The following is an 11,083-nucleotide window of genomic DNA, read 5'->3' as shown; positions in this document are numbered from 1 at the left end:
ATTATATCTTAAACAACATATACGTAATGTTATTTTTTTTCCTTAAAAAGTTTTTAACAGTTCCTTTAAATTGGGAGAGGTTTGACAAATCAGAATTTTCTATAGGTTGTACACAAAAACCCAGAAAATTATTAATTTTTTCTGAATTTTTCAAAATAATTTAAGCTTACACACTGAAAACTTCAAATTTTTGCTATAAATTTTGTTACAAATGATTTGAGGTAATAATTTGTATTTAAATTTTTAGTTTTAAGCGATTGGCATTCTGTTATATGAAAACAAGGAATTATCATAAAACTAGTTTATACGTTTTTATTAATGAACACTAAAATTTAATAAAAAGACTGATTCTTACGGTCTAGAAGATGTTCAAATACATTTACTACATAACATTATGTTACGTTACAAGGGAGTTACGTGTAAACTATAAATTACACATTGAATTTGAAATATATTATGCAATTATTTTTTACAATTCAAATTTTCAAAAATAAAAATTTACTTTGAAGTGAATTTTTTTCTGGCCGATTTTTCATTCGATGTCACTTTAAAATATCTTATCATATAAACACATTAAGCTTTTTTTAGTTTTGGAAATCGTAACGGATTGCTAAGGGTTGAATCATAAAACTGCTTTTTTCCTCAGTTTTGATTTCCCTCCCGTTAACGAAATATTGGAATTAATTTACTATCAAATGTAGTTTTTAATCAACACAGGGCTTTTGTGTAAACATGAGATAATGTAAAAATGATAATACAAAAAGCTTTTTTACTATACTTCTGTTTTTATTTTGAGACTAATATAATATCTTTATTTCCTACGTTTAGGTTTGGATAGTCTTAATATTATCATTTTTCATCCTTAATTTTAATATAATTATATTATTTATAAATTCACTACAAATGTAGAAGCCTTTACGAAACAAATCAGGTAATATTACTTCAGAATTAAAATGCTGATCATAATGTATTCTTCAACAAAAATAATTTTGGCTAGAACTTGATAAATGGTCACAGAAAATTAAGCATAAACATTATCACTTTTTAAGACCAGCAAATTTTGCATAGTGAACTTGAAGGGCAAATTTACAGGTTTTAGAAAACCTTTTTGCACCTGAGCTCCGTGATCTTGATGTTTAAAATTTAAGTGGCCGACGACCTCTAGAATTTCATAAATCTCAACTTTTGGTCCAAATCATTTTGTAAACCCAAAGAGACAACGAAAAGCTTTTATTTTGTTGAAAATATTTTATTTCTGCATGTAAAGAACTGTTTTTATCGATAAAATAAATTATTTACCTACTTTGTGGCGAAGTTATTAATTATTTAAATGACGACATTATCAAAAAATCATAATTATTATTATTTGACTTTTAAGGAAGAAATAGAATTCGGAAAATAAAGTGCAGAACGTAAAAACATCGAACATTTCTACCTTCAGCCAATCTGGTTCTTACAGAACCAAAACTGAAACTGCGATTAAATTACCAATTTTTATTACAATTGACTATTTAAATTTCAGGAAGATTGGCAGGATATTTGGAATCCATCGAATTTAAATATGGGCCAATTTTTACCTGTTTCGCGATGTACATGGTAGCTGAGATTTATAAAGCTAACCTTTCATCGAAATTCCTAGTTTCGGAACATTGCAATGTGGACACACTGGATGACGCCGATAGAAACGAACATTTGATTCTCATTTCGAGACGAAAACCTATAATTATGCAATCATTAAAGGTAACGACCGGGAAACATTTTTATACACAAATTTGGTTTTTGTGGTCAGGAAAACGGAAGCGACAGCCGTATGGGTCAACTACATTTTTAATAATGCCCGAAGCACTGCCGTCTTTAGACCCAAGTCCTCTGGTGACTTCCGATGCCATTATTCAGGGAGAACCAGAAAAACCTTTTAAACAGTGGGTATAGAATTTACAAACTCAACGCCAAAGTAGTTCCTTCAAGTTTGCACCCAGTTCCTTAAGCTGGGATTAAACGTGGCTTTACGTGCGGTGAGGCAAAAATGTTAACCACTCCTTCACTCCAAGTACCGAACAAGTCAGTGCATTTAAGATTTTTACGCGGTGTTAACCACACTTTCTCACATGTATATTCCATTTAACATACGTCAGGGGTTTCGTTTATGGAAAAACGGCTATTTCTCAAATAACTTTCCAACATACGTTTATCAGAAAAAGTTAAACTGCCTTTACCCTAATCGCTAATATTTGTTTAGATAAAAATAACCATTAACGTAATCTTTTGGTCTTTCTCTTCGTTAAATTGGTTTTATTAGAAGTTTCCATCAATTTGTGGTTATATTTAAAATAAATTATATATTAAGATATAATTTCTAACTTTTGTTATTTTATTTAACTTCTAAATTTAATTTTTACTTAATTTTGCATATAAATTAATGAAGTTAAAAATATCTGGAATACGACAAATTTTAGTGTATTTTGCAGTAGGCAGGCCGTATAAAAATTCAAGAACTTTCATCGGGTTACGAGCATGAGCGATTAGTGATCAGTGAAGTTGGATGCATTTCTGGATTAAGATCTGAATACGACCGATGCGTGGCCCACATTATTGTGAAGGGAGATGTTTTCCAATATTAAGTCGTCACGGAACAAAAAGTAAATGTGGTACCGGAATTGTTGGTCAAAGGATTCGCTTCTAAATTTAAGCCATCGGAAAGAAGATTATTTGTTCCTGGTCAATTTCAGCTTCAGTGCCTGTTGTACGTGGTTGTCATACTGGAGTATGGTAAATTGTAGTCTATGTTGTGAAGCATTTGATGAGTCAGCTCTTTGAGCTTAGATTAAGTAGGGTTCTGATGATACGCTAATGCAAAGACAGTATCGACAAACGTGAAAAGTGTTAGTTCAGCAGAGAATCTTGGAAATTCTTGGGGTATTCCATGAATTCTACTTGTATTCGGTCGGATATGGTCAAATTAACGAAGTTCAGGGAGATGAAGCCACCATTAAAGGTCTCAGAGGTCAGAGACTCTTAGGTATGGTCAATTATTTAGAAATGAATTAATTTAGCAGAATAGGTCCCACAGAGTCGTTGTGTATGCTTCTTAGTTTTTCATCGATGCTGAGGAGAGATCTGCCGTGCAAAGCACAAAAGCATTAACAACCAAATTTTCGATTTACAGATTTTGGTTTTATCTCTCCTTATGTTATACGTTAAATTCAATTTTGAACTAATTTTTGAATTTAAAATTTTTGTTCCTAGAGAAATGACTTGTTGCAAAACGCATTATTTTAGGTTTTTGCATTATTTTCAAACCAAAAACGCATTAATGTGTTTATTTTCTTTAAAAGTCAAATCAAAACGCATTTTTTTCGCGTTTTATGACATGGTTTTAATGATATTTCTTAAATATCGTTTGGCCTGTAAATTGTTTAGTACCAGAATATAATTTGAGTTGAAAAATCCAAGTCTACTATATAAACTTGAAAGAAGTAAGTTGGGGTATCTTAAGGCAAAGAAGGTTTGAATTTCGCGGGTTTCTCCATATTTTGGTTTTGGTCGTTAATGCTTTTGTGCTTTGCACGGCAGAGATACTCACAGGTTGACAAGGAGGCTCTAGCTGTCCCGTGGACGTGATCGCATTACGAGGATCTCGTCACAGGCGTTAAGACCAACATGGGGACATACCAGGAGCCTCTTAAAAACATTTTAGATGAGGATATAAAATTACCAAACATTGTTGGATTATGCCTTTTATTTATAATCTTAATCTAATTATCACAGTTGTTACATGATATTTATTTACTGAGAACACCAAATTTATTTTATTTGAGATTGAATTACAGTAGGTATGATTGTTTAATAAATAATCATTTATTAAACTTAGTAACTCTAAAAAGAATTGTTTAAACAATCTTTACGAACGAACGTTTTTTCAACAAATTTAAATTGTTGGTCGAGTGGATTTGCCTTATTGCTTAACGAAAGGTCTTTATTACTCCATCAAGGAAAATACCAAAAGAGCTTAAGCGCTGTCCATTGTTCGTTGTTACACACAAAATCTGAATTTTATTCTACCAACATATCATACGTACGAAATTTCCTAGATCATTTCATGGAGTTTCATCATTTAAAAAAATTACTCTCTTTTGGTCCAACAATATGGTGCGTTCGAGTCACGTCTTTGAAAGAGCTATTATTAATTTCCTCAATTGTTATGGAATTTCTTAAAAAGTTGTCTTAAACGGTAAATTCAAAGGTGAGATTTAAGACTACTGGCATTGTCAAACAAAGCGTGTTTTGCTATTGAATTATTACAATTAAGCCCGTTTTTTACAAATTAGCGTTCGGGGTATGAAGGGACAGAGGGAGGACTCTAAATATACCTTATGCAAAAAATCTAAATTATAACAACGTATCAAATATTTCTGTTTTTTACATTTATTTTTAAAAGTATAGTTAGAGGGTTTTCAAAAATGTATTCTTCGAAGCACCAATAATTAATAAATGTTACTGTGTTTTCTAAAATCACGGTCATATTTTTCGATATTCATCACTAAAATCAGCATGTATCATACAAGTGCAATAATTCTTTATATCACTTTCCCAGGAAAAACCGGTACTTTATAAGAGGTGGATTGAAGGAGAGCATTTTTTTAAAACTATTGGACAACTTACAAACGAGGCCATTTTTAACGAAGTTCCGTCGGTGTTTTTTTTGCAGTCTAAATATTTTTATTATTTATGCAAGGAAATTTCCAACAATATAAATTTGCACAGTGGAAATAAATTTTCAATGCGATTTCTGGGATACCTGATTAATCCAAGACTACCACGGGAAATTCAAAAAATATTCTTTAAAAGGTAAGTTAAAAGTACTGTTATATTGCTGGTTCTGGCAGGTAACATGGTAACAATGATCGCGTGAAATTTGAATGCCATGTAAAGATTGTATTTTCCCGTGAACCTAATCTTTGATTAAAGGGCATCTGGTTTTTATTATGTATCTACCCATTGGCTGTGCAGCCATTTTGAATTTTTACTACTCCGAGGGAACTATCTCTGTCTGTCTGCAAAAGAACTTCCGACACATATTAAGCACAATTGAAAATAAGAAATTGAGCTTTAGCGGACTCGTATATTAATAGTTAAATAGTTTAACATTTTGAAACTTATTTAAATATAATGGGATTTCGTGTTCGATTTAAATTACTTCATAGAGGATTTCAAATGTTGCCATTTGTCAATTGAACAAAAACCAATACGGCGACAAAGATTTGAACTCAGGTCGTTCTGTTTGTTAGTCGATTGCTCTGCCACCGAAATACAGTATTTTACAGCTATATTTGTAGAAAACACTTAAATTGGGAAATTCCCTTTTCCTTTACGTTTTTTATAATCTAATTAAGGTCAAATTATTCTATATAAATTTACGTTAATAAGAAATTTATAAAAGTCAATTTAATCTGTAAGATTTTTATTATTTATAGATGAAATAAAAATTAATTTAAAATATAGTTGTGGCCAGTAATCGAACATAAACCATATTTTTAGCGAGCAGATATTTTACCTTTACGTCAGAAGGTTGAAAATACACTACAACGATATTTAGACGAACAGCCTTGGAGAAAGTCCTGTACGCTTTTTTAAACTTATTAACGTAAATTTATTCTATACTTTTTAATATTTGTAAATAATATTTAATTAGTTATTTTAATTTAAAATACCGTCGTGTGCCAGGGATCGAACCCGGTTCATTTTCTTAGCAGGTGGGCCTCTTACAGTGGAGCCACAGACTTCCACTTCTTCGAATTAAAAATTACTAATATCATAGTCAAACCATGAAGTAATAACAGGATAAGTTTATATATGCCGCGCTATTTAGTACAGTACGACACCCAGGTGACGCTAGCATCTCCTTTCAAAATTAACTTGCATAGCTCAAAGGCTACGTAGGCCCTCCTGTTATTTCTCCATGTACAGAACTACAAACTCTTCCAAGAAGATGTATTATTACGGCCTTGGCCGACTTGTTTATTACTTAATTGATCTAGGATTAGCAGTCATTTTGTTTTCTGACGTGTCCAGTCCATACGTTAGAGGCCATTTCAATTTTTTGGTGTATCTAGCCTTTCGTTGGTGGACATTGTTTCCTCCCCCCCTACTTACCTAGTTTCGGGTTGACGGTCATTTTGCTTTTCGTTCTGGCCCAACAAAGGGTTGGTAGTTTTTTTAATGATTATGAGATAAATAAGCTTAAAAAATTAAAAATCTGTTTTTAGAATTTTATTATGAAAAAAATGACATTTATTTTAACTGAATAACGAGAACCACCATCAAATAATCTAGACATACAAATTATAATTTATTTTACTAAAAGTGAAATAACAATGAAAATTAATCTTTATTATTGAACGATAGAATACGGTTATTTCCAAATGCTGGGAGTTTTAATTATATCTTTAACAAAACTCTTACTATCAAAAGGGCCTAACGCTATTTTAGTAGTATTTGCCGTCTATAGCTGATGATTTTGCGCTGATTTTTAGTTAGTGGTCGCTAACATTATGTGTTGGGTAAATAAACATTCCCTATAGGAGTTATGTTTAATAGTTTTCATGACATAATTTCTGCCAACACCCTTGGCAGTATTCTGGTCTCCATTTAACTTATAATTAAAAAAATGTTAATTGTTTTAACTTAACCCTCGTTTGAATACAGCTAAGCACTTGAGCCCATATACAACGTTACGCTTTACAACATCGGTAAAATGTTTTTGAGTGAGAAAACTGAAGTACGCGGAGAAACACCTCTTTCACGAAAAGGGCGTGCCACCCCAACCCCATACTAAAAAAAGTCATGGGCCTTCTAAAACGCGACCTAGAGGACAATACCAAGCCTTAAGACTGGTTTTCACCGGGCTAAAAAACGGCGGAAACTGTTTTACGCAAATATATTTCCGGCGGATTTTCCAAGGCTTTTCCGCAACTGGTTTTCACTGGGGATTTTTTCAAGCGGTTTGTAATTTGGCGGTTTCGATAGCGCATGCGCTGAAGATTGTATCTTTACTGACTCACATAATTCAAATGGACGAAATAGATAGCTCCAATAGCAGTCCAACGATTTTCTTTCATTTCATTGTTTTTAAAACATCTATTTCCTTTGTCATATAAAAATGAGAAGCGCGAACCTTTTCTATGAATAACTCCTGTTGACTACCATTGTCTCGGCGGATTGAGTCGCCTGCTGTGGGGCTGCGGGCCTCCGTATGAGGGCTCGGCGGACCCATCTCCCGGCCTTTTGGGGTTCCACCGGGATATCCGGTGCCAGCTATGCCGGGTTATGTGGGCTGCCGTGTGCCCGCCGTTCCCCTTTAGGTGCTCTTTCCAATGGGGCTTGGCTCTCTACCTTCCTAGGTAGGGTGTCGGTCGGCGTTGCCAGAGCATCCACTCTTATTCCCACTGCTGTGTGCGAAGTGGGGGCTGGTCGACCCATTGCTGCACCTTCTGCTGGGTTGAGTGGCTTGCGTCGAGGGTGCGACCATCAGTAGTGGGGTGCTGCTACTCATGCTGGCTTTGTCACCTGTCCGGGCTTGTGGACCACGGCGTAGGGCATAATGATGATAGACCGCCGGTGGTGTGGTTTCAATCTTACCGGTACACCGGGCTATAAATCTGATGCATGTTGACTACCATTAATTATTTTTTGTTTAGAAGTCATCGTGACAAACTGACTAAATTACAATAACATTGTTTATAAACTAAACGCGTTGCTTTTTAGGCCTAATAAATTGAATCAAACCGAGTGTAGTGAGCTAGTGACGTTAACGCACGATCTACACTGATTGGTTAGCGTTTTAAAAATTCGGAAAAATAGAACTTCCATTCCGCGCTTGTTCGCGGAATATCGCAAGCTTTCCGTAAAATTTTGTGGAAAATATTTTCCCGCAAACAGCGCGGAAAGCCAATTCCGCTGTTTTTTTGCCCAGTGAAAACCAGGCTTTACGCATCAAGTATATAATTTTAAATTAACTATATATCCTTAAGTATTCATTTTAACGGCAATAAACTCCTTGCGCAAAATACTATTTTATAGCACAATCAAAACAAATATATAGGAGGGGTAGCTATTCTTGAAAATAGCCGCATTGGCTACGTTCGCGCAACTTTTGCAAAAGTATGCTAAATATTCCTTCCGCAAAATAGGACTTCCCCGAAAAGGGTGGCTTAGAAATTCAACGCGAAAAGAGTGCTTTCCAGGTTTTGGCCTTCTGTTGAGTGGAAAAAATGTAAACTACTCTGCCACCTCGGTTTCGTTTACTTCACGGTAATGCTTTACTTTAAAGTATCATTTAAAATACAATTTAGCCAAAAAACGAGTTTGTTATGTAAAGTCCCGTAACTCTACTGTGCATTGATTTACTTTTCTTCAAAACTAAAGATAGTAAAAAAAAGAAGTCGAAAAAAGGTAATGGAAATTGATCTAAACAATCCGGAGGGTTCAAGCTAGGAACGGTTACAAATAAAAATTAGCTTCTTGTTATATTGATGAAATTTTATTATTTTATTATTCACATTATTTTCCTTTTTCAGAATTGAGGGTTTTCTGGAATCGGGACTTGAATCCGTTCTCACCAAAAAAATGCCCCAATTCTCGCAAGAGTGCGTTGATCGAATTCACAGGAAACAACCAAAACTGGCGTACAATCAATTATCTTTGCCTGATTTGTCTTATTTCCTTCTGATCTGGTTAATTATAAATTTATTGATTTTCATTTCTTCGGTAATCGAAGCTACAGTCGTACTTCAGCGAAAGAAAAACGGCATTTAAAAAAGGAAACGTAGAAGCACGTATTGGAAACACCACGATTAATAATGGAAATAAAAAGTCAAAGTTAAACGGGATAGAATCTCAACAAAATAAACTTTGACCACTGAAACTTAGCTTTTTTAAATACTTTTGAATACCTGCATGAACAACCTACTGCTGGTCATACACTTTAATAAGCAATAATCTGAAAAACAGTTTTCTTATTTCCATTTCTTTATATTTTTATATAAATCCAAGTAAAACCAATATTCGAAAGGCCGAACTATTATCAATTGAACTATTTCTTCTTGTACGCTAAACTGCCACTCTTTATTACAGCTACACTACAACGGAAACATTTTTAGCGCTTAAATCTTTGATATGTGTCTCACAGTCATAGTCTAAATTTTCTCAATTTGTGACTTGTTGGAAAAAAAGAGGTTAAAAAGGGGCTTTTGGTTAAGATAATTTTACTGATTTGTAAGAATGCGAATTTTTTGAAATCGGTAATTGTAGTTCACCGGAAATAAAGAATTTCTTTATGATTTACGGCAACGCTACGTCATAATTTGCTGAACGATTTCTTTGGCCCATTGACCATAAAGGTAAATTATAAATTTTGTAGAAATTTCGTGGAAAAAAGTGGATAGTCAGCGAAAAATATAATATAATATAATAATAATAATCAGCTAGGCTAATACACAATGACGTCAACCGATGACGTCGTTGACGAATATGTCGAAGGAAATGGAAGTGAAAAATCACGCGCAATAAAAGAAACGCTATCCGTCGTGATCAAAGCAGAATCTGTTTGAGTCTTGCTGATCGCAGCCATAATATCATAATAACGATCTGGCAACGGCGGGTTAAAGAACCGTTTTTTTTTCACGGAGCTCACAGTTTTTTTCCAGTACAGTATCCTTTTTATTGTTTGAAAACTAGTTGAGAGAAAATTGCTAAAATATCTTTATATTTTACTCTTTACTGCCAGGTTTTATTGTTATTCAGGCCTTCCTGTCTAAATTCTAAATTCTGGAGAATTAAATGCCATTTGTCAGGTGTAACAAGAGCATACGTTAGGGCTACAAATTTCAGTATTTTAATTTAAAAATAATTGAAAGAAATCATCTAACATGTTTTCGAAATGTGCCAAACTGCTAATATGTTAATGTGAAAGGCTAGAGTCCAGAATTTATTTTTTTTTTGCATCCTTGCCTGTAACTTGAGCCAGGGCGATCAGGGAACGGTTAATTATTTATTATAACAATTAAGCTAATAAAATTTATAAATTTTAATTAAAATAGAGTTTTCGGTAAAGACAATACCCCATTTTATATGTATTTTAGTATTTTTAAGCATTGAATATTTGGAGATCTATTACTGTTTAATAATCAGGAAGTAAATAACCTCCTTCATCACAAACTTGAAATATTTTGAGCATTTTTATGCTTTTTAAATAACTCGACCACTTTCTAGCTAGTTTTAAACAGTGGCGGCGCTACACTCAGGCTAAGTAGGCTATAGCCTATGTCAATTTTTTTGTAGCCTATGTAGCCTATAATAGGGGACCCCTATTTCATGAAAAGGGGCCCAAAAATTATTCTCAGGATACTTTAAAATTATAAATATTATCTGGCCCCCTCAATCGCAGGCTTCAATTTAAGCTGTAAAATAAATAGCGCCTATATATTTTCTAAACTTTCAAGCCTAATTTTAATAACTTTTGAAATAAAAAGTCTTTTGAATCTATGTTTGAATTAATTTCATCTGGGGTGTGATTCTACTCTTATCGTTAAAATTTTAACGAAAATAAGAAGACAATTTCAATTAGTGAAGAATCGCTCGCCCCTGACCTATTTATGGGGGGCCCCAAAACCTTCTATAGCCTACCCTGAATAAAATCTTAGCGCCGCCGCTGGTTTTAAATATATTTTTATCGGATTAAAGCTGATAGATTACCGTGTGAACACTGACGAAGTCAACTATTGAAGCGAAGTATCCATTACTCCCGATGAAGTGTGACTTATTAGCGTCAACTTCCCGAACTATGACCATTAAATTTTACAAGAAAATAATTAATCTATTTCAGGTATTAGTTAATATGTGCTTGAAAATTTTAAATATCACAAAAATTTTCAAAGTATAGAAAATTTTAAAATGCTTTTACACCTAGCTGTGGTTTCTTTAAGATGTGCCAGGTTAAAAACAATTTATACAGATAAGTTGTACATTAAATTTAAGTTTAGAATACCCAAAATCGTCAATGAGAGTCTGCTCTTTGGATGTAATA

This window comes from Leiobunum rupestre, chromosome 2 (genome assembly GCF_980474605.1).
Source record: "Leiobunum rupestre chromosome 2, qqLeiRupe1.1.hap1, whole genome shotgun sequence".
Lineage (NCBI taxonomy): Eukaryota > Metazoa > Arthropoda > Arachnida > Opiliones > Sclerosomatidae > Leiobunum > Leiobunum rupestre.
The sequence above is the reverse complement of the archived record's forward strand: the minus strand, read 5'-3'. Positions refer to the sequence as shown.